The sequence below is a fragment of the Mya arenaria genome, chromosome 3 (assembly GCF_026914265.1).
Source record: "Mya arenaria isolate MELC-2E11 chromosome 3, ASM2691426v1".
In the NCBI taxonomy this organism is placed as follows: Eukaryota; Metazoa; Mollusca; class Bivalvia; order Myida; family Myidae; genus Mya; species Mya arenaria.
In genome coordinates, this window is record NC_069124.1 from 50040600 (window position 1) to 50066724 (window position 26125).

A 26125-nucleotide genomic window follows, 5' to 3' on the forward strand; every position below is an offset into this window, starting at 1 on the left:
TTCAGGTAAGACAAAAACTTTGACTTGTCAAAACTTCACTGAGCAACTGCATATTTGCGTATAGTCAGCTATGCACCTGCATGATCTCTTGCGTGAAAGGCGAACACCAAACCAATAGACCAGTTTCAAATTGCCCTCTCAGAGATATATTTCAGTCAGTCAATGGGGCTCAAATCAATGACCTCTTGTGTGCATGATAGACGAACACCATGACCAATAAACCAGTCTCCCTCTCAGCAGTATATGACAGTCCTACCATGTTTTTTCTGCAATAATAAGATAAGCATGCCTTTATCCAAGCATCCAAAGTACTAGGAAACCATTTAAATATGTTGTCTGTCAAATTACCCTCAAGGACCTTCTGACCCCTGGTATCTACCAGCATGCCTGGTAAATCAAGCAGGCCTCCGAGGGTCACCAACTTTGAGGGTTTACTCTGGTCTGCTAAATCAAGCACAGCAAGCAGTTTACTGATAAGCCCCTAAGATAAAGGGCAGGTAACAGGGCCATAAGTTACCTGTTATCTTGTCATGGTCCACTTGAATTACAAATTATAAAAGCAAGTACACAATTTTTAATTGAGAAATGTCAACCTTGAGCCAGGCAAGAAAACAATACAAAGAGCGATATAAAGAACTTGCCTGAATGATGCTATTTATAGTATCTTTTCTCCTAGTTTTCAAACTGTTGATGGCAAGAAATTTATAACTGATAACACACCAAACAAGGAGTTTGGCAAAAGCTGCAATTCCAGCTCTACCATCCTGCACTTTTTGGCAGGGTATGAAGTAATACATTCTTCAAATTTCAAATGAACAACGGAAGCAATTTCAATGCTTCAATGCTGAGATTTCCAGACAATTTACGGTGTCAGGCCAATCTCCTTGTGATGGGTCACCATCAAGGGCCTGGAAGTATCTCCCAGGCTCTCCCAGGCGTTAGTGACATGTGACCGCAGGAACTGGCCATAAATCCCTCGACCACTGGCCATATTTCTGACCAGTTGGGATAAATCTGTCAGATCCCTACAAGCAGACTGACTGGTATTTCTTGGTTCATTCTTTAAAACCTCATAAACATACATTCTGTCTGGCAGCCTTGTGCCTGAATTCTCATTTGCGCATTCATGAAATAATCAAAATGACCAAAGTAATATGTTTACAAATCAAATTCTAAGAAATTAACTAATGTCTATTTCTGGGAAATACTTATTTATAAAGGCATGAAAAGGTTTCCTGAATCATAACTTCATCAGAGTTTAACCTTTCGATACAAAATTCACAATGACACACAGGAAGGAGACGCAGACAAAACAAACCCACACCCAGGGTACCCTCCCTTACCCCTAATAATGACACAACCTACTTCCTCATCCTATCCTCAAATATCACAGTACCCCTACCACCCATGACCCATCCATCAGTATCTTCTACCAAGTTTGTTTGGCTTACAATACTAACTCCATCTAGTTCCAGTATCAGTGTGTCGCAAAGTAATTCTGAACTCTATGGCCATTTTCTTTCGAAAACAACCTTGGATGTATGCCGATACATCAGAAGCAGTAGTTTGTAAAATTTTATATAATAGTATTAATTGATTGTAGTGTTTTAACGTGTATTTTGTTAATCTTAAAGTTTAAATTGATTGCCAGTGAAGTGTATTATTGCATAAATGATAAACATTTCCAAGAGAAAAGTCATCAAGTTCAACCGCTAAAATGATATTACTATGCGATCTTCATGCAGCATAGTTAAATGTAAAGAAATTTGACATTCTAAATCATCCATATACATCCTAGGTTTTTTTTGCGATAGAAAATTGGCTGAGAAGTTCGGAATGTCCCAGAGTGTCATACAGATGCGAACAACCTACTTATTCTTGATAAACTTTCTCTGCAAAACACATAAATATACACAAAAAGTGCAGTCAGCAGTAATGGGCCATGGTTATGATCCCTAAAGATTATCAAAGAAATCTCCAAAGTAGATCTTAATGGCACACAATTGCTGCAGCATTGTCCCACAAACACTTTGTTGACTATCAAAAAGATAATCATGTTTTATCTAAAGCTGAAAATTACTTCAGAATTGTGGAATCTAAAATTTTACAAGTTTCTCATATGCTGCATGTGTTAATGTAATCCACAAGAAGTAAAAATCTACATACCAGCTAGATTTGATCATGGAAAATTGATACAGAATACATACATCTTGATAGAAAGTTGATAGAAAATACATGCATTCAGATACAGTGAGACAGAAAGAGGAAGAAAGTCTGATATGAGTAGTATGTTTCTGGAGAAGAGATAGAATTACTGAAAATTACTGCATGTCAATTTTTCATTTTTGTGTTGAAAATGTGATAATTATGCATGCACAACTAGTGCTCCAGCCAGAATTTGAAAAGGGCAGGATGCTACATGTAGGTCAGAATGGGCACTTTTGCTGGCATTGAAAGAGCCATAATTGGACACTTGCAAGGGTCAATGTTTAAAATTCATGGTGTGTATATGTTGTTACTACTTTCAATGATTATAGTCTGTTATGAATACCTTAGCTGTTATCTATACTTAATTGTAAAAATAATGTATATATATTATTTTTATACTTATATCTGGAAATTGAATACATTTATGTCAAATAAATACAAAATATACAGTCAAATCACTTTGGCTCGAACTCGCTTGGCTCAAATTTCTTGTTGGCTTGAACTGGATGTAATTTAGGACCGATTTCATCATACTGAAGATAAGTATTCCCACTTGGCTTAAATTTTTCAAGGCTCTTCGTCTGACCCTGGGAGCTCAAGCCAAGGAGGTTCGACTGTAGTTCACAATCATCAAAGAGAGCTCTGTCAAACAAAAGGGCACAGCGAGCATAGTAAAAAGGCAGCAGGATGCGGAAAGAGCCAACAGGGGAACAGGGGGGAGGGTGCTCTCTCTCCCCCCCTGCTTTTTAGGCCTAGCTGGAGTACTGCACAACTTCTCGTCCATTATGTCTTGCATTTGTAAGACTCTTTAAGAACTTGAAATGTCTCTATCTAAACTGTTCAAGAAGAATGTATAAATTCACAGTTAACTTACTGAACAGTCAACCAACATCTAAAGCTCCAAATTACACCTTAATTGCTAGTCCCTGTTCTACCAGCCTGTCAGGATGGGTTTGACTAATTATCAGAAAATGATAGTGCTTTTACCCACATACTTAAAAATTCTGGAATTTCTTACATAATATGCTTGTCAAGCAATATATAATGAGAAAGACAGGGGAATATAACAGATTATCATCTTAATTTGAACTGACTACATTTAAGTAACTTTCAAGTATTTTCCAAGAGGTCTGAAAATAAAATGCAATAAAATTTCAAGAAAATTTACTTTCAAATGTGCAGCGCAGGCAACTAAGTTCAGGTTATAGTTATTTTTGGCCTGCCACAAACACTGATATTGAGAACAAGATAACCACACACATATGTTTGTCATTTCATTATTTGTGACCTTTATGCATTTTTTAGTTGTGAAGGTCAAGGTCTTTATTAATGTGCAGAAATTCAGCCAAGCAAACAACATCAAGGTCTTTATCAATGAAATGAATACTGGATAAAGAGTTCACTAAGCAATGGGAATAAATAGACTAGACTCCAAATTGGAACATGTAAAACCATTTGAAAGAGCCTTTGACACAGACATAATGCTCTTGCATGCAATTGCAACACAGAAAAACATGGAGTTGAAACTCCATGGCATTTTTTTTTGAAAATCCTATAATGCATGGTAAAGATACAGCCTGGATATAGCTCAGTCCTATCAACAGTACTCATTGTGCCGTTTACCCTCTAAATGCGACCTTGATCTTTGAGGTACAGACCTTGGTCTAATACACAACACACCACCTCATCATGGTGAACCTACATGGTCAGTGTATTGACAATCCTATGATGCATGGTCAATTAAGATACAGCCAGGACAAGGATCATTTTTCAACCTTTGACCTCTAACCCTGACCTTGACCTTTTTGAGATACAGACCTGGGTCTTATGCTCAACATGCTACCTCATCATGGTGAACCTTCATGGCAAGTGTTGCAAATCCTACAATACATGGTCAGGTATAGCCCAGACAAGGATCATTTGAACATTTGACCTTTAACTTTAACTTTATCCATGACCTTTAATTTACAAACGTGGGTCTTGTGCACACATGCCATATTATCATGGTTGAACCATCATTGATTTTTTTTTGAAAATCCTATGTTAAATTAATCAATCAATCAATCAAGGCCTTTTTGGACAAAAGTTAGCAAGCAAGTAAAGTAAATCAATCAATTAATACACTTTTCTTATGTAAAGAAATATAACAAAGTAATCAATCGAACCCTTATCAGTGTGAACAAATTTAAGCAAATAGTTGAAGAAATAAAGCTAAGTAATCAAGCAAATCCTTAGTCATTGTGAAGAAAAAAATAGCCAGCTTATCAATCAAGGCTTTTATTTATGTGTCTTTTATATCAAAGTAATCAATAAAAAGGCCTTAACTAATGTGTCAATTAATCAATTCAATCAAAGTTATCAATAAAAGGCTTGAATAATGTGTCTTTATTGATCAAAGTTATAAATAAAAGGCCTTGACTAATGAGTCTTTTTTTATCAAAGTTATCAATAAAAGGCCTTGACTCATGTGTCTTGATTGATCAAAGTTATCAATCAAGGCCTTTACTTATGTGTCTTTATTGATAAAATTATTCAATAAAAGGCAGCTACTTATGTGTCTTTATTGATCGATTCCAGTTAAAGACTGTACAAATAATTTTAAAGACAAAGGTCACTTAATCAAGGGTATTTTCACTTTACTTTTTGCTAAAGAAGTTTGGATTGTACTGTTCATTGTAGTTTATAAAGAACCAAAACAATAAACATTTATAAAATGGTCCACAATAGAACTAATTGCATTCTGTGAGCAGCAATCTGATTAGTTCACTACGCGTAATGGCCATTGTGGGGAAAGTGTAGCTGCCCCGGAAGGATCCGTATAGACATTTACGGCATATAACAGGCGTCCTCCAATATCATCTCCACAAGCGGGCCATCAGCCATCATCTGCCACAATGAAGATAGTCCCATTTCCCATGCGGGCAAACATCAAAGCTGCTCCAATAATTATTAGCGAATTATTGCCATCCAATCCAGCTCATTTCATGTCCAAATAAAGTCAAGCCTATTATCAGGGAGTCAAACTATCCAGAATTTCAAACAAAAGTAATCATGAACCTGAGTAATCTCTTTGCTGCAGTGGTTTCAGTGAAATAATGCTGTCTTGCTATGTAAATGTAAATTATCTAACATCTTCGGGACAAAATAATACATTTAATTTCCATATCTACTCAATTATTTGTATATATATTCCTGATTTGTAGGACTGAAATGGGTCTGCAAAGAGCAGGCTACGTTATCCATGCCACGATTAGAATTGTATATCAATTTACCGAGAATCGCGAGGGGAATATATTACCCTTAACTTCTACACAGGCGATGCTGCCTTCAAAATGTTCTGACACTAATCAAGTGACATGGAGCATGTAAAGACAGTCCATAATGGTCATTATACCATCATGCAAATTCCCTAAATGGACTGAGCTGAATATTAATACAGTATATTCTTTGTATTTCCAACTACAATCATTAAATTAAACATACAGGAAGTCCCGCTTCTGGCTTAAAAAATATCAGGACATTAGCGTAACAAGTTAAATGCCAACATTCATTCATTTTTGGAGTTTGTCCAGAGTTATGTGTGCTTACAGTACATGGGCGTCATTGACAAAATGTGTTATAGGGTTTCATGGGAAATCTTTGAGGGTTTCCAAGTAAACAGCTATAAAGAAGTTTGGCTTTGACAAAATGTCATTGTTTTTCTTGAAAGAACAATAACACAATAACAGCAGGTATGAATTAGTAAGAGTAATGCAGAGCTAAAACTTTTCTGATATGTTTATGTTGTTGTTTTCTCAGTAGAAAAGGGGCAAAACTCATCAAATATTAAAGCCAGAGTTATGGGTCTTCCTATACATAATATTATATGCACATGTATTATCTTTGACAACAAGTGTACTAAGTTTTATTCAAATATCTTGAAGGTTCTTTAGTATATGACAAAGTTTTTGAACACTGGTGATGACGACACAAAGGCTATCAAAATACCTGACTTGCTAAAATACTTTGAAATATTGACAAGCTAAGAAAACTTAGTTAGAAATAACAAATTATACATTAAGGCAGACACCTCATCAATGCCAAAACCACTTCTCTGCTGTCAAGCTTCACACTTATAATTAAGTAGAACTGTTGTCTGCTAAGCTTTTTATCTGTCCTTTAAGGTGAAATATATTATTACTCAGACATGAACTTCACTAGACCGAAAAATGTCTGCAACAGTCAAAGCATCATTTAACATTAGGCTAGACAAAGTCTAAGATAATTTGCCTTTAAGATTATGTGTTCCCTTCTTAATTACATTTTCTATATTGAAAGTCAATCTGCAAAATGGTAATCGGGTAATCTGGTTCGTAATACCAAGTTTACAACATAGACAAAAAATGCATGTTTCTAAACCCCTACTGTATTAGATACAATGTAGATGCAATTCTTCAATTACATTATGAGAGATTTATATTACCTCCATTTTCTGAAGTCAACAGCAAGTAGTAACAAGCAGAATAGCATACCCCATAAAAATTGCACCCGTAAGTATAACCAAATAGCAGCATATGAAAACAGAGCCAAATGCTAAAAGTGTAAACAACCATGCGATCTCTACTACTTCACATGCAAAAGAGGAGGTATAGCAATTTCAACAAAAAAACAAAGTCCTACAGATGAAATCCAATCATGCATCCCATGATGCCAAAAGCAGCTGACAGACAAGCAATTTAGACCAAAATGGTACATCTTCCTTCACTACCTTGCAGGAGAGCAGGACTTTTCAACCCCAAGACTTTTCAACATGGTTTTCAAAACGAAGACTTTTGAACCCTTAGACTTTTCAACCCCTATTTTAAACACTTTTCAACCCCTGTATACCTGTTTGGACTTTTCAACCCTTATTTTGAATACATTTCAACCCCTTATTGAAATATTTAAATTTTAGGGGTTGAAATGACATAAGGGTTTGAAAAGACTTTTTTTCACAAATGACAAAGGGGTTGAAAAGTCTTGGGGATGAAAAATCTGACAGCCACTTACAGGGCCATCCTGTAAGAGTGAAAACCTGCAAAGTAAGACTGAAACAAGACGAATGTTGATGCTAGGCATCAAAGACGCGGCTGAATCGGTTTTATTGAATATTAATATATATCTATTGATGTTCATGAAACATTCTGCCAATTGGCTCAATAAAGTCATGTGACATTTATATACAATTGTTAACATTCCGAATAAACACGGACATAGCCGAACTATGACGGTTTAATCAACTTTCTAGATCATAGTTACTCGGTCATCTCCGGAATGCGTAAATTATTTAGACTGGTACCTTGCATTATCACCTATAAAATTATTGGTGTCGGGTCGATTCGGCTGAGATATCATTTCAACCTGATCCTTTTCGGCCTACTTTTATTCATTAATGTTTGTTTTAAATCTTGTGAATTACGCTTTGAACTTTCATTTTATATCAGTTAAATTTAAATTGTGTTAATTTCGTTATTGCGACTTATATATGTTAGTAAAATCGTGTGAATTAAGCTTCGTACTTCCATTTTATATCACTTAAATTTAAAATAGTCAATTAATGTCGTGTTAAGGCACTTATATTTGTTATCAAATGCATAATTTAAACTATTATTCACAATATGCTCGTAAATTCTCACATGCTTATTTACTACCACAGCGTGTATATAAATCGTTTTCACAGAAAGTAAATTTCTAAAATAACGAACTCGTATGACCGGCGACCAGTCAATACAAAAACACAGAGAATAACTTTTTTTAATTTCCTGTTTTAAACATTAGGCTTATTCGTTTTATATGACATTTTGGAAGTTTTACACGCATCAAAACTATTATTGACGACAAATTTTAAGTAAAGTTGAATAAGGGTTGATATCATTAACAAATCTTCTTCTTTTTTTATAACTAAAATTTATCCGTATACACTCCTCCATTGACAATTGCAAACATGTATCCCTACAGATGCGGCCTCCAGGCCATGTCTAATAAAACTAATAATTCATCAAGAGAAAAAGAAAGTTGTACAAATCTGGTCCTAGGCTTAATAATGCCAAAAACTGACAGACAAGACTTATAGTGAATTACAGACCTGCAATCTTCCTCTACCAACTTGAAATTAAGTAAAGGTAGCAGTCAATAGTTAAGAAGGGTTAAATTCAAAATAGTAAGGATCAAAGTTTTTGAAAGATTCTGTAAAAATAGAATACAGTCGAAACCTGTTTGCTCGTTATACTAAGGACTGGCAAAAAATACTTCGAACTTAGCAAATGAGCCAATCAGGAATGCTTGCATAGAGTAAACTAAAATCAGTCCTTAACATCAATTTCGAACCAACAAGGAATTTGAGCCAAGCAATTTCGAGTAAACAGGTTTCAACTGTACTGGATTGTTATCCTTAATTTAATAATTCCTGTAGCTATGCCTTTGGGTCAGCCACCACATAAATGAAATGCGTAAGTTTTCAATATTTTTCTTAAACAACAGCCTGGTCAAACTTTCAAATATCAATTGCAGTTTTGAATGGTGCCTCATATCCAGTAAGAACTATGCATTCTTGAGAAGCCTAAAAAACAAAGGCAACTGTTGACTGCCTCCAAAACAAGAGAAAATGGAAGGTGTGGGAGTCGCTATCATACATCACAAAACCCCACTAGAGATGCAAGCTAATGTAATTTTCTAGGAACAAACATTTTATTTGGTCAAAAAGTCTGGCCATCATATATTCCTCTGACAGGATCTGTCTGTATGATGGGAACACTGTCAAAGAGGGAACTAGGTTTTTAGAGAGGAAAGTAAATTATGATGACAATTGTTCAACAGAAAATGGATGATATACAGTAATGGAATGCAAGCATCTGCAGAAATATTTGCAACATGGTTTATTGTGGCACATTGCTTAACAAATGTTTTTTTGCTTATCCATTCTTATTCTGTTGAATATATTTTAAGAATAATGTCATGTTTATGGACTGTTGACAGCAGCAGCAGCAACAGCAGCAGCAACAACCTTTAATGCATTGGCAATACATGTATTCATCGCAACAGCATACAGCATGCAGATGAGTAAACATGTGAAAGTATCGTATATAATTATCGGTACACATGTTATTATCTTATGAAATTGAAACTGTAGGTGGGGACAATGTTATTTGTGACATATATACATTGCTGCAGGTTAATTAATGGTAGGAATTGCAGAGATTTACCTTTGGAATGAAGTTGTACTTGACTGTTACTATTTTCCATCAGAAATCAACCCAGAAACTAATGAGAACCTGTACCAAGGACAAGAGGACCAACCATAGCAATGAAATCATCACCTAAGAGGCAAAAACTTGGCATCAAACTCAAAAACAAATGAAGGGGGTGGAGCTCCGGTTTATGACAGCGATATTACAGTAATCACAAAGTGGAGACACAAGAAATGACTGCTAAGCATTTTCTGAGTCCATCTTAAGTGTTATTTATCTGTAATGATCATAATAATGAGTGCTTTTGACATTATAACATGTAGGAAATGTCAGAAAAAGAAACTCTTGAAAGACAAATTAACATTAGTGGAACAATGTACTCTACTTTATGAGCGTTTATATTTCTTGTACATAGATTGAGGTTTTCTTTCAAATTTGTCGCGGTTACCAAGAATATTTTCAATTTGATATCATATCCATTAGATTAATGATTTAAGCTTGTGATACCTTTTCGTAAGTTAATTTCATAAGAAGATTAAAATCAACGAGCAAACTGTTTTCAAGAGAAGACCCATTAATAATGAAGCTATATTCGAGAAACTTTTTAATCAGGTTATTTTAAAGGAAAATTACAATAAATGAGCAGATATTTACTACCATGATGGTAAAATAAACTGTACATCAGAGTTTTAAATTTGACTTTACTGGTACATGTCTGATACAACATGCAATTTTGTAATTATGCATCCATAAAAGCAAAAACATTCCTGACAGTGACGTGTTTCTTAACAACCGCCCATCCCAGCAAATGCCTCAAGTACACAATTAAACTGCCAAGATAGCTTTTGGTCCTCGAAAAATCATATTTCTATCTTATATATCTCTCTTGAATTTGACAGCAATTGTGGCTTGTATCAAAACATATGATTATGAAGAGATTCGTACTTGGAATAATTGCTCGTATGTCTGCGATCTCTCCGTCTTTATTCAGTGACGCCCTGCATAGAACATATGCCTGCAACAACCAATGTCTGCTAGGCCTGCAATCTGGAATAACATAATATAATTTAAGATAAGATTTTGCAGTCACCCTAGTAAACAAGCCATGTTCTTAAAGTGGCCATATCACGAAATAAATTAGAACTTTTGAACACAAAATTGATTTACATATAAATTAATTCATATAAAAAGTAACAGCATTGTTTTTGAGCCATCAGTATCACATAAAATAGCATAAATGAATATTTAATCTTCCTGATGATTTATTTGGAATGCTATAGCTATTTTATGCATGCTTCCTGGATGTTTAATGTTCCATAGGGAACACTGATAGTGACAATCACTTTTAAAGGGACTATATACACCAGATTGGCACAAAAAAAGTTTTTTTCTCCAACGAATCTCAGGACAATTATTTAATAAAATGTTTACCTTTTTGATATCATAATTGTAAAAAAAAAAATGTAAACAAAAATCGAGTCGGAGATCGGGTTCGAACCGGTGTCGCCAAAATTGCAGTTCAGTGTTGTATCCACTGTGCTATGTAGGCTTACCCTAAACCGTTGGAATATTTAAGCTATATACCTAACTTGGTAATATCACATAATAACATCGACTAACCAATCACGCACACAGAATGAATTCTACTAGGTGGACATACCTAGTAATCTTTTTTAATTGAAAAATACGAAAAACTGCGAAAGTTAAATTAATTGTAAACTATGTGGTACTTCAGTTAGTTAGTTTCAATGCATTGTACACATCAATACCAAGTAATTTATGTCAGTTTTGACAAATTGTTTTCGCTATTTCATCATATGGTGTATAGCCCCTTTAACAGACTATTGTATTTAAGAGGGGCCCAACAAAGGTTTCCACTTGATAAATGCAAAAAATATTAACCTTCATGAATGGGGTTTTCAATGAATAACTACAATTGGCCACAAATTCCCCATTTAAAAAAATGTCAAAATATCGCTAATATTTTTTTTTATCTGAACACATTTTTAGTCATATGCTTTTTTATGTGATCATTAAACTCAAATGAGTTTAACATGATATTAAACAATGCTTTAAAATTTGATTTTTTTTTTGTGCATCTATCTCACTAAGTCTTGTAACCCCTCTAACATTCAATACTTATTTACATGTATAATCAACAAAGCACTCACTTTTAGTTCAAATACACACAAATTTAATTTCTACAATATCACTTTTCATAATTGTATGTTTCTTAACAACTGTCTTCTTCTGTTTTGTATTACAACCTAGCTGCCTGTGAATTAAAATGCCGCTAAATCCAACAAAAAAAAACAGAAACTGTTACACTAGAAATAAATCCAAGAAGTAATTGCAGCGTATGGAACAGAAGATATTAAGGTGACTTTACTGGCAATATATATAAAGCCGACACAATTTTTGTAAGTCTTTAATAAGCCTGGGAATTACAGTATTTACCAATGCGTAAATATCCCCGCAAGACAATAAAAACTGATTTCCAAGGGTGAAAATGGCTGATGAAGTACCTAATGATATTGAAACAGAAGCTATCCTGCTAGCTGTTGAAAGTTAAGGGTCCGAAGATGACAGAGTGTTTGTATAGAAAGTAATACAGCCCTTACAAATATTTAAGGAGCATTTTGTAATGTAATTACGGGTCTAGACAATTGCACAGATTTTGTTTGTATATGTAGTGTGGGCAAAGGTCAACATTTTAAAAAGGGGACAGGATGTGCACCCGGGACCTTCAAACAATCAGGGTGGAAAAAGGCTTTGTGGGATATTTAACTTGAAATTTTTGTTTGGTAAACAAATATTAGTAAAATGACGTAATGGTGTTAGACTATGATGAGATATTCGTTTAAATGTAAAATATTACTTACGAAATAGTATTAAAATATTTGATCAATATTTTGTCACTTAAATAAAGACGTTGATATTCATGCGAGATAAATTTCATTGAAGCAACGATCTTACAATTAATATTAAACCTTATTATAAGTATTTATGATGAAGCAAAATATTACAATATAAATGATAAGGACATATATTTTGTTATATGAAATTTTAAAAGAAATAGATGTATTTTTCTGCTTATATAATTTATTCTTATCTATAATTATTTGAAGTATCCAGCAAAGAAGAGATCAGTTTTGTATCGTTATTGCCCAGAACAAGAATAGCAGATAGATTCAATTCAATACCAGTTACCTACCTTGCTTTAACAATATCCACAACACACCGAGAAACAGAATTATATCATCTCTGTGTATGCCTTTGATATGCTTAATTACAACATGAAAATATGTAAAATATTTCGCAAGTTCTCCTTTCGATTTTTTATTTTTTATGTATTAAGGTGAGGCATAAAAATTTCTTATTGAATATGGAAATCTTAATTCAAAGTGAAATTGCAGGAGAACTTTCATAGGATTCATAACTTACATTCTATCACAGTCCATTAGTATGTACGAATAATTAAATTAAGAGAATAAAGAGAATTAATATCATGTAATTCAGTAAGCATCAGTTACCTGTTGTCCTTATCTGTGATGTATAAAGACATTTTCAGACAGGCATTTTCGTCAGGATTTTGAAGTTATCAGCGGGGCTGACTAATTGGCAAATCTTCGTTGGCACTTCAATACTTTGTACTGAGGCAACTTTCAAATGCAACAATGGAATTTATTATTAAAAGAAATGTAATACATCTAAAGGGCTTTATTGAAAATATTTTCGAAATGAAATATTTCAAAACTAGCATGATTTATGTCTATCAATTATGTGTTTTAGTATTTAACCTTCAATTGTGCATATTTTGCAGATAAAATTTTAATTTTCAATTTGACATGTTATGAGATAAACGTACATATTCTATTAATATCAGGGGGATTTGAGGTAGGTTACAAGCAGGCACGTCAAAGTCAAAGATAATAATCATGACAATAAAATTATTTCTATGTTACAAAGAGTCATTTCTTATTTTTCCTTTAAACCTGTAGTTTAATATAAACTTTATTTATTTAACAATGATTGTGAAAAAAGTTATATTTACTAATTATGCTTCATTGGCACAATGTAACGCTAGTGTGGTCTTGTGTTGTGGGGGAAACCAGAGTACGTGGAGAAAATGCTCTTGTCCTCGAGCTTGGTGACCACCAACCAAAATCACATGGGACATGGGCAGGAATTGAGACACCTTGGTGAGAAGCGAGTGCGGTAACCACTGCACTTAAACCGGACAACCTTTAATTGGGCAAATGACTGGCTGTTGAATTAATTGCTCAGTAAAGCAAACATAAATTATAACTTACTCAGTGTTGGCGCAAATGTCTCTCTACTATCCAGTATCAATGCGACTATTTACTGACTTTTTTAGTCGAGGCTTTCTTAATTATATAATCAGAATCCATCCCGCATTCCCATTTGCAGAGACATGGGCATAAACACTAATTCATATTCTTAGGGACATTACTAGCTATCTTGTATGGCCTCCTTCATATACCATTGTAGTTATGAAAATGTCATGTTTATGAAAAGAACTATTTTTTTGTTTTACAATAGATTTATAAAGAAAAGAAATGCATGGTTTCTTCACAAATCCAGTTTATAAGTTATAGATATTTCCTTAGAACTGAGAGAATGTTAATTTCCATAACGTAGAACATTTGTGACATGCTCAGTGTTTTCTGGCTTAGATTTATGTATGATAAGGCAATAACTTAGAAAAACATAAAATTCACATTTCCGTTTTAATTGTTATTAGCCCAGTGCTATTCACAAACTAATGTGTAGGATACTAAAACATATTTTCTGTACGGAGAAACTGGCAGCTTTCATACCGCAAGTTCCATAATTACGATCTCGGGGGGTTAAAGTTAACAAGGAGGGTGTAACTTTTACACGTTTAAGACGCTTACTTTATTTTCATGGAATATCTTAAAAGCTTCGCTAATTCAATAAGGCTGTTTTACATCCCAAAATCCACAACCCCCCATCTCCAACTTTCAACAATAAACCATTTTATTAAAATGTCTGTCCTCGCTTAAGCGCGCTAACCTGCGAGTATGCGTCTGCAAAAATTATAAATCCTGAAAATTGATGACTTACAGAGCAGGATGGATAAAAAACTTTCGCAAACCTTTGCAATGTATCAAAGTAACTACTGAGAGGCTAGGTAAATATTTTCATAACAAAAATTGCAGTTAATAGCATAATCACTCAAAACTCTCAATTGCGAACAGCTGAGGCTAACTTCATTCGTACTTGTAACTTTCCGCTTTCTTCCAAGTAGAAAAAATGTGTTTATGCAATTCGTTTTTTAGAACAAAAATAAATCGGCATTCCCCGAACGTTTCCAGAACAGACCACTTGAAAACTTATTACGCGATCTGTTTTTATCTTAAATTACTTACATAAAATGTTTGTCTTTTTCTGCAACTTTTAATTAATTTTCAGGAGCCAATTTCGGAAGTCAAAATAAACAGTTCGATGATTGAAATACAACATGGCAATGAGACTCAGGCTATGTTCATTTGTAAAGAAAATAGGAATATAAATAAATTTAAACATTCTTGCAGAGAACAATTTACAAAATACTGCCATTATCGGGGATATAAGTTTTATGTTGTCTGCTATAAATTTTATTTATATGGAACAATATCAGGGGCAGATTTTTTGCGATAGAGGAGGCAGATTTTGGGAGCGCAACTAAGAAAGTACACCCACTTATAGGGCTTAAGGTCATTGTAGTCCAAATAATTATACGTTGACAGATTTTTTTATGATTTTTGAAATAGCAAATCCTTCACAGGGATTGGAAGAATCCCGTATAACACGTCTATTATTTTAAACTAGAGGTCATTGGCATTGAAATTCAGCCATTTAAGTCTGAAATATAACATTATTTTCATATTTTTCTCACATATTGACATAACTTGAAGTAAATCTAAAAGGGTAATGCTCGCCAGGTGAGCCCCCGTCTAAATCTGCTCGTGATTATACATTAAGTTTGTAATAATGTAACTTTCCAAACAACGTAGACAAAATGTTCTTGACATTAAGTACAGCAATAAACAATCAGAATTATACAATAAATTTGTTGGGATGTAAATCAACCCTGGCTCTTATCATTTTAAACTTTTTACGCTCTCAATAATTGCAATATATTGTTCAATTTTCTACTACAGCCATCATGAAATGGTCCAAAAATCCGCACTAATAACGTTGCCACATGCAACTTTGCATGGCAATGGTTTATTATAACATTAATGTGAGATTTTATCACACTAATACTTTCATGATGTAAAAGACTTTACAGAAAACTCTGCATCTGGTTTGCAATAAACGGCTTTCAAAAAAATAATTGCAAGAAATCGCCACTTAAATAGACACCCACGGAAACCGAGTAAATTAAAATTAAGAAGCTGCATTAAGAACTTACTTTAGCTTTTTCACTCCCACAATGTTTTTTTTAAAACCCCCCAGCTATCTGACATGTCACTTATTATGAAAGCACACTTTCATTAAACATAATTATTAGATATTTCCATGTTGTTTAATCTGTTCCATTTATTATATTATCATCCAATTTCACTTTTAACAATAAATGTGTCATAAAACATGTATTCTTTACAGCTATGATTTCGGAAGTAACGTTGAAGAAATGTGTGACAGACCGCAAAAATCTGCAACGGTTTGAGGGATAAATCCATAATAGACGTGACAAGTGCTTTGTTAAGATTTAACCATAGAGGTTGGGTCTAACGCAACGACTACAATGCTTTGAAGGGGGCTCGGCATTGGTGACCCATTGTCATTCCCCGATGTCAACTTTAGTCTGCACCAGAGGTACAGGAGTAAAACGTTACGAGAAACAAACAAACGTCGTTTACGCCTCATTTGTTTTTAAAGACTCTTTCTGACACGACACTAGAAATTCAACCGAAATGTATCAAAATGAAATCGGATATATTTTTCTCATCAATAAACAACTTTGAACTACTGAGTCCTTTGTTTAATGTTTCAAGATTACCATTTATTAACTTAAAATCATCAAAAACCACCTAAAAAGGGTCCTTGTGCAGAGCTAACAGGTTGTGAGATTAAATCTTATCTTCCGTGTGGTCATAATGTGTCACTAAATAAGTTAATACCTTTACATTAAGCAAAAAACCAATCTTAGAGATCAAGCTGAGATTAGATGTGAATCAGACTTAAAACAATACTCAAAGTTAAACCTGTAACCTCCGCGTCGATTTCGTACAGAAAATCGTTCGGAGCATCGGAAATGTCATCTGAATCTGCCAAATTGCGACATTGACTCAAGTCATTAACTGAGATGTATCCTTTTAAAGCTCATTTATCTATTAGACAAGTCCATCAACAATATAAAGACAGTATTAGATGAAGGAACTATACTGAACATTAATAGGCAGACGACACTTCATATGACACTATGGCTCATGATTGCTTGATTTTGATGACTATCGATGGACAATATTGAAACGCAGGTGTGATTCATTGACAATCATGTATCAGCGCTACAAATTATTTTATAGAAAACTATGGAGTGTAGCATGTTATCAAGACGAAATTACACCTTCGACAATAATTAATGGCCAAGACACAAAATGAAATCAGCCATTATCGCATTTGTAGGGAAATGTATGCCGTGCCATCAGAGAGATTTAAAACAATAAATCTGTTTATGCAGATTTTATTCTTCACAGGACAAATATTAAACATAAACATCAATAATTGGAAACAAAAAACACCATCAGAAAGCTGCAGAATGCAAGGAGTCATGCATGCAATATTTCATGTTGATATTGAAATTCAGATTCAATTTTGCCATGTTACACACCTGGGTCACTTACAAACTTTCTGACATTTTAAATAAACAATGTTCATGCTCTTTATGTTTTTTGTTTTAAATTTGAGAAAGCCGAGACGCCACCTTACCCATTAAAGGCACCATTATGCAAAACTAAAGGAACTGAGGCTAGTTTATGAACAATGTCAAAGCAATGTCATATGGAGGAAGACGATGGGAAGTGTCACAAAGGTAATGATGAATAAATCCTCGTCCTCGTATTGAATCGCAACGAGCCAGGAGACATGTCATTTCAGATAAATTTCTCATGAGCTTCCATGTAAAGTAACAATTTTGTGATATCTGAGACCTTAATTCATATTCTCAAAATGTTGATGATTTACGGATCATTAAAGAGCATTCTAAACAAACGCTTTTAAGTTATATCCGGGCAATTGAACTTATATGGGATAAAAAGATGCTGCAGTGAAAATGGTATTCCTCTCCTGTGGCGGAGCAATACCAAAGGGCACTAAATGTATGTATGGTAACAGGTGGCATGCCGTGACAATTAGGTGACCACTATAGCCAGGATGGACAAGACCCCCAGGGTGGGAACACTTCAAAGGGCTGGGATGGACATTTTGAAATATTTTCACATTCATTTGAAACCAGATACTGTAATATGGGACCAGTAGTTATCATTAGTGAGTAGTATCTGTGTACAGGACTGGATCATGTTTTGATATTGCCATCTATGGAGGAGGCCTGGATAACGGAAAGTTGCAATAATCTAGTTAATTGTACATTATTATACTTCGATTCATTTATTCCCATACAATATATAGCAAATTTAGCGGGCAACAATTTTAAATGTTACCCGACACGGTTACCCGCTAGTGCACTGTTACCGCTGACATGATAGTAAGATGTGATACAGACATACAGGGTATACCTTCCACATTATTATACTTCAATTCTTTTATTCCCATACAATAGAATAGTGAATTTAGCAGGCAACAATTCTCACTGTTACCCCACACGGTTACCCGCTAGTGCACTGTAACTGCTGACATGACAGTAAGATGCGATACAGACATACAGGGTATACCTGCTACTATTTCGTCCATCACTCCGTTAAGGCTCGTTGTTTATATTTTATTAACAGACAAAAAAAATTGGCTCTATTACTTTATTTAAATACTAAACCGATATCTAAAGAAATAAATAAAGTATGTTTTGTATGGTATAAAAAATAATAATTGCCCCCTTTGTGGGGTCAACAGTGCATCTTGTCAACTAATGGCAAAAACTTTCCACCTAGGCTAAAGTATCAGTCGACAATCTTGCCTCGGGTTGACAAGATGCACAGTTCCCCTCACCAGAGGTAGTAATTATATACTCTATCTCAAATTTACTTTTGCTAAAATCCGAATGCACCTTTTCTGTAGAGCTCTGTCATATTGGACCCAACACCCAAGTTGCCTAGGAACAAAAAGAATAAAAATAGTACACTGTTTTTATACATACATGTTATTCTTTAAATTGAAATACAGCCGAAAGCATTTTTGACAGCAAAAATAGATATATTTTATACTTTACTTTATAAACATTATGGATTATATTTCAGTGCTAAATATTAAAACAAATCATTACTCGATATCAAACTCGATGCATTATGTTTCATCACCCCTAAAAATGATGACGATGTTTGACCGTGAAAAAACAGGTTCTAATTTCCATAATATTTCACACATATCATATATGAACATGAACCCATAAAACTCAGATTATCATTAATAATCATGACCACATTGTTTCCTGTGATATATTCAAATGCCTGTAATTTATGGTAAAAGACCTACAGCAAGTTGGATTTGGCATATTTTATGTGACAAGTAATTATTTAACATCATATCACTGTGTGCCTGGACATTGTCAATGTTTGTACATTAGACTGTAAAATAGAACACATAAGCCACCTAGGTGGTGGTGTGTAAGCTTATTTATTACACCTGCCTGGGCCTTGCCCATTCAGCGGGTGCTCAGATAAGATTGTTATTCATTATAGGTTTTTCTTCCTAGAAGATGATGATTATTTTTTAGTGGTGCAGCGGAGAATCAAACCTGCAAACCCTGGATTAACAGTCCAGTGTGTTACCAGTTGATCATGAGTCCACCACACACCACTCTGTTATGCCCTGGTGGTATTTATGTTAAGCCCGGAGATGAGCATTGTTATTTAAACTCTGTTGATATACATACATAATTATGTATGATAAGCCTTCTTTCACACTGTTACAGAAAGGTGAATTTGAGAAAGTCTCTTATTTAAGCAGCAGTCTGAAGGTTCAATCCCTGACTAGAACATATTTTTGTTTTCTCTAAATCAAACCTTAAATCACATCTTAATAAAAAAATACCATTATTCTTTTTTAAGACAACTCAAATTTGTTTCATGTCAGCTAATGAATGAGGTCCATAGAATAAATAGAGTGATAATTAAATCTGACAATCCCCATCAAACTTTTAACATTATGACTTAGCTGTTCCATCAAATGTTGAACACCCGCTGATTTTGGATGCATGGCTGCCATTATAATGATTTGCCTCAAACCCTGACCACAGCAAATCTAGTCCAAATCCTATCCGAGTCCTGACCAGTTCCTTGTCCAAGATTTAAACTGCCTTCCTGAAATACGAATGTTTCTACATTCACAGTTTCAAATACCATATATTTCTATCAATTTAATTTTGACATATATTATGATTATTATTATCATTAGTATTAAAAATATTATTATTATTACTGTCATATCAAAACATACTTTTGTAATTATTTTTCATTATTGTCCAAAGGGAAGAAACTGCATGGCTTTAGTTAATACCAAATATAAACGAAAAGGTATGAATACCACAAACTGATTCTTGTTTTAGATAAAAAGTTTATATGGTTTGGGGTTTTCGTGCTAATTTATTATTTAAAAAAACAACTGTACGCTTTTATCTGATTAGAAATTAAAAATGAAATCTGTGCATCAGTGAAGACAATAATTGCAGAAGAAGCAGACGTGTAGGACCCAGACAAATAAAGCACCCAGATGTCGCCCTCAGGTCAGCTGACATGAGAATAGGGCGGTATTAAACACTGGACATTTCTGTAAAAATCACATTTTAATACATTAAAATTGAAAACAATTTTCATAAGGTCATGACATATGGACATAAATCGCGCCACTGGGACGATAATGGTGTATTAATCTATAACACCATGTCCACTCAAAATGGTCATTTTCAAGATCACCACACTTTAAACTTGCCAAGCACCATATTTGACCATTAACCCGATCAGCTCTTCCACGGACACGACTTTCATACAAAAACATCATATTCGGTCAATTAACTCTTAAAGAAACATCAATTTCTAAATAACAGGATAAAGAAATTTTGACGGGAGACACTTAAACATACAATGGTGGTGGAGTTCGGGCTTCTGGACCTCGTGTCAGGGCTAAGCTGTAAAATATGACACTGATCATGTTAAAAGTCATGTGGGTTGACATTAATCATATGTTGACAAATTAATTAATTAATTATGATAATACAGAATTAAGTCTGTAAGATATATGGTTCATATATTTAAAAAACAAATTGTCAACGACATCTAATTAACTGTTTCAGCAATGATGAAATTTAGAAATTTGCTATAAAACAAAAAAATATGACTATTACGGTACATACAATTTTACAGAAATCATTTATGATTATTTTATGTGAAAGTACAAGTATACGGTAAAAGAAGCAAGATTAACTTGACTAAAAATCACTCTGAAAAGTTAATATAATATATTATGCTTAGTTAAGACAGGAATTTACTATAAATGTGTATATTTGTACCAAAAGCGAAAAAATAACGTTATTCAAATTGCAAGCAATTTGTAGAGTTTAAATACAGTACAGGTTGTATGAGCATCAATTATTCATAGTGAAGAAAAATGGATTGTCTTTTCCTTACATTCCAGTGTATGACGTCTCATGGGGCATCTTGGTACAAGTTCAGAAAGTTGACCAACCGCTGGCATGTCCAGCTGAGAGCCTCGGTCAACCGGAGCAGGAGTATTTTCTTCTTGTTTACACAGAGCTCCGAACAATGTTTATCAAGCAAGGACAACCCCTTTCATAATCGCTGATTCTTATTTACGCACCTTTCAGGTATTTTTCACTTAATTTAAAATAGAATAATTGTAATTAAGCGTGAGTAATGGTAGTCCGCTTCCATGCATTGAGTACGACAGTAGGTGTCAGTCAGGAAATCAAATGGTTTGCGGTCACTGGAGGATTTGGAAGATTTCGTTTCAATGAAAACATTCCTTGCCGTACTAGATGAAAATGAAACATTTACAAAAACAAAACATGACACTTCGACAATGGCAAACATGGGTTTTGGCATGCTGCATGGATCAGATAATTCATGTTTGGAGGGCTCAGGAAAATTATTGTCTGTATTAAAATCATACATCTTAAATTGTTATTTCATTAATATCATTTTATTTATTGAAGAACTTTATAATAACTAGAGTCTTTATAGCATTAGCGGATGTCAATATATTTGTCCAGGCTTCTCTTCATTAAGCAAGGGGCATAACTCAATACTTTTTGTTGCTAGAGTCCTGAAACTTGTGACTGTTACTTATTGTCATTGTTAACATGTGTATCCAGTTTCATATTAATTTCTTGAATTGTTGCCAAGCTATGGCTTAACATTTAATCTTTCACACTACTAAGACAAAGCCATTTTTGCCAAAGAAAAAGCCAAAAGAAAACCATAGTTTTCCCAATAAGCCAATAAATGTTTGTCAAATTTAACCGCAACCATCATTTGTTGTAAGGGATCAAACTCTCCATAAAAGATGAATATTAAGATATTGCGAGTCATGCTCATGAAACTGTAAGAGAACCTTTACATAGGTCAATACCTTTAAACAACGACATCATTACTTTACCTTGTGTTTTTGCGGATGTCACTCCAATCAGATATGGACAGCGTCTAGCTCTCAACAGCGGGAACTTTGAACAGAAACCTCTTTGATCATGTTTTTTCTGTCCACTAATTAGTAACACATTACTTGTATGGCATGTTTTGTTTGCCTCTCGACCACTTTTTTTCTAATTGAAGTAGAGCTTATTTGTTCTAAATAGCCATTTATTGTGTCAAAAGCATAAAAAGAGAAAAATAATTAGTCATTTCTTCAATGGCAGTTTTCCGTGACCGAACCACTGAAAAAGGCTATTCAAATCTGCATTTAGGGCAATTAGTGAAAAATGAAAATCAGACTCATCTAAATTAGGTGAAAATGATTGCAATGCCATCACAGAATTTTAAACGTATTAAATGTGAGTGTAAATTATGGGCTGTTTCTGAAAAACTTGCAGGGCAAACATTCCTTTGATTTAATAATCATCAGGAATATTCTAATTTGTAGTTATGCCCGAAGCAAGTTTCACAAAATTCTCTAAAATGCAGATTAGTTGCATCTAATTCAAAATGACCGATGGACACATGTTAAATTTCCCTCGTAATTATCAACACTAGCCCGCTGTTGTTACTGTTTACCCTGAATCAAACAACAGTGCCGCCGCTGAAATATGCGCGGGTGTAACTATTGACTCGCCACATGTAAACACAAGTTTCACCAATTAATTTCCTTTGCAATGTCAATTTAAGGACTAAAGTTTGGTCAAAGGAAAATTGACTCTCCGACGAGGACAGTCGTTTGGTCAATATGTCGATCATTGTCCTGCTTTTCATTCCAATTTAATTACGACTTAGCGATGCGCAAAACACAAATTAATCCACAAGAGTACTCTAAAAAGAAATAATCAACGTTTGTAAAATGTTTAAAAGGGAAGTGAAAACTCGAGTGTCGCTGGGTCTGCCATTTTAATTGGAGGATTCAAGTCAGTGTCTTGGGGCGGGGCCCAGGGCCCGAGGGGATAGAACAGGGAGGCACTCCAGGTCTTTGAAATATAAAAAGGGCCCAGGTGTTTTGAATTGAGTCAAGATTGTTATGTCGCTGTCTTTGTTATATGAGAATAGACTCGTACATGACAACCAGCAATGAGTGATATAACCTACCCATGTCATGGTTGATACTTAACAAGCATTTTCAAGTTTCGTTGTCCTATGACCGCAAGCAAATGTCAAAGACACTCTTGTTTTTTACGTCCAATTGTAAACTTCAAGAAACACTTTCCCAAATTTCCTTTTGACACTTATTCATAATTGTTTCTTTTGATGTCTTGTAAAATCTGATACGATGATCTAAACTTGAAATAATTCCCAATTAAAATTCAAAAGAGGTGTTAAATTGTATAACAATTGAAAACATGATACTTGTAAATAAAAATGAAACACACAATACATAAAGTGTTTACCAGTCTATCTTCTCAAGTATTTTGTTCAGTCCTCAGTGATTGAATGCTGAAATAAGGAAACGCCCACAATTTAAAAACAAACTTTTTCCAAGCTGTTTGTTAGCTCAGAATGGTCAATGAACTTCCTATAATGCCAGTAATAGAAAATAGTTAAGGTGGAGTGAAATAATTGCAACTAAAAAACATTCCCTTTTTTCTACCCAATTATTCACATACAAATAATTTTGTTGGCAATAGCCTATATCATGAATTTATAAACTGAACATGAAATAACATATTTGGATAACCTTTCATCATTAACATAAATTTGCTTCATCATTCTACAGCAGAAATGAGTTGACCATAAAGCAGTTTTGAGGTAGTTAAAAACATATAGAAATTCATTTTAAAAGTGATACTCATATTTCGTTATATTCAAAAGTTTTGAGTGAAAAACCTTTAACTACCTTGATATTGCATTCGTGGAAAATATTAATCACTAATAACAAGATTGTAACTGTGTATTTAATAGCTGAAAACACACAAAAGTTAAAGACTGGTGGGTTCTAAAATATTTACGAAGATCTATGATCATCTCATAAGGTCGATACCGTGGTTTCTGCATATTTCTTTGAAATTAAACACGCTTTGGTATCCTTCACAAGAACCATCATTTTTGATATTTATTCATTCTTTTTTGGAAAATTTAGACAATTGTGTTAATTGTGGTACATCTTATTTGGGAGTAAGAGCGAATCTTTAAGATAGATTCTGGTAACTGTTGTTGTACCATGTTGAAGTGTTTTCTTTGTTTTCGTCTGCGCACTATAACTCCTGTATCTTAATGGTTACCAGCAGAATGGGCGTAACCATTCCATAACTACAGTGCGTATAACTTACGTCTGCGCACTATAACTCCTGTATCTTAATGGTTACCAGCAGAATGGGCGTAACCATTCCATAACTACAGTGCGTATAACTTACGTCTGCGCACTATAACTCCTGTATCTTAATGGTTACCAGCAGAATGGGCATAACCATTCCATAACTACAGTGCGTATAACTTACGTCTGCGCACTATAACTCCTGTATCTTAATGGTTACCAGCAGAATGGGCATAACCATTCCATAACTACAGTGCGTATAACTTACGTCTGCGCACTATAACTCCCATATATTAATAGTAACAAGCAGGATGGGCATAACCATTCCATAACTACAGTGCGTATAACTTACGTCTGCGCACTATAACTCCCATATATTAATAGTAACAAGCAGGATGGGCATAACCATTCCATAACTACAGTGCGTATAACTTACGTCTGCGCACTATAACTCCCGTATCTTAATAGTTACAAGCAGAATGGGCATAACCATTCCATAACTACAGTGCGTATAACTTACGTCTGCGCACTATAACTCCCATATATTAATAGTAACAAGCAGGATGGGCATAACCATTCCATAACTACAGTGCGTATAACTTATGTCTGCGCACTATAACTCCCATATCTTAATAGTAACAAGCAGGATGGGCGTAACCATTCCATAACCACAGTGCGTATAACTTACGTCTGCGCACTATAACTCCCATATCTTAATAGTAACAAGCAGAATGGGCTTAACCATTCCATAACTACAGTGCGTATGAATTATCATTAGGTCTACATATTATTACTAGTATTGGCACGGTTACAAGTACCGGTAGAATGGATGTACCCGTTCTAAAACTACAGTGCATATAAATCACAATACAATTCACTTAAACCACATGATATAATTATATCGAACATTGTCATCGACAACACAGAACAAAATGTCACCCACTACCCTTGATATTGAATAAATACATTCACGTTCATATATAATCTCAAAAACTTAGGCTGTGGGTACCTTTTAATTTGAATACTTATATTATAAATGAGGGTATGAAAGTCTGGCATTACTTTCAGACAATGAGCCATCACTTCACACACATCCAGCATTTGCTGCCATATGTTTCCTGCAATCAATTTAACACCCCCCTGCTCTTGAAATCTGTAAATTTATGGATGACAGAACTTCATTAAAATGTTTTTAGTTGCATAATCGAAAACCCAAACCAGATATTCTTTCAATCCATAGGTATAAATTTTATTATGAGAATAAATCAGGAACGATGAAAGCGAATTAACAAATCTGATCGTTTCCAGATACTGGTAACGAAACATAGGTACTGGATTTGAATCTATCCAAGCCTCCATTATCCCATCATTTCCAATTAATGGATATATTACATAGGAGGGGGAAATTATTTACGAAATAAAAGTGATTAAGTATGATTTATATAACTTATTAAGATGAATTAAAAGATACAGTAAAATTTAACAAGAATGCTGGGAATAAATTTTGTGAGTATTTAATACCATAGCGTTTTCCTGTAAATATTCATGAACTGTTCTCATAAGTTATAGCAGATGTGGGAAAATAAGGCGCAAGAAGGCTA

The 26125-nt window shown here is 34.2% G+C and overlaps 1 protein-coding gene across 2 annotated transcripts in view; it reads right to left on the reverse strand.

Moving 5' to 3' along the window:
- LOC128227437 (protocadherin-18-like) overlaps positions 1 to 12687 on the reverse strand; it is a 53776-nt gene extending 41089 nt beyond the window's left edge. Inside the window, exons 1-2 of one of the 2 annotated variants that reach the window (XM_052937976.1) lie at positions 12628 to 12687; positions 10359 to 10460 (exon numbers count right to left, since the gene is read on the reverse strand). The gene's annotated coding sequence lies outside the window, so the exon portion shown is untranslated. Of the gene's footprint in view, positions 1 to 10358; positions 10461 to 11584; positions 11722 to 12627 lie in introns of those variants that run through there. The other variant, XM_052937975.1, reaches the window with a different exon arrangement.
- Between the last annotated feature and the right edge of the window lie 13438 nt (positions 12688 to 26125).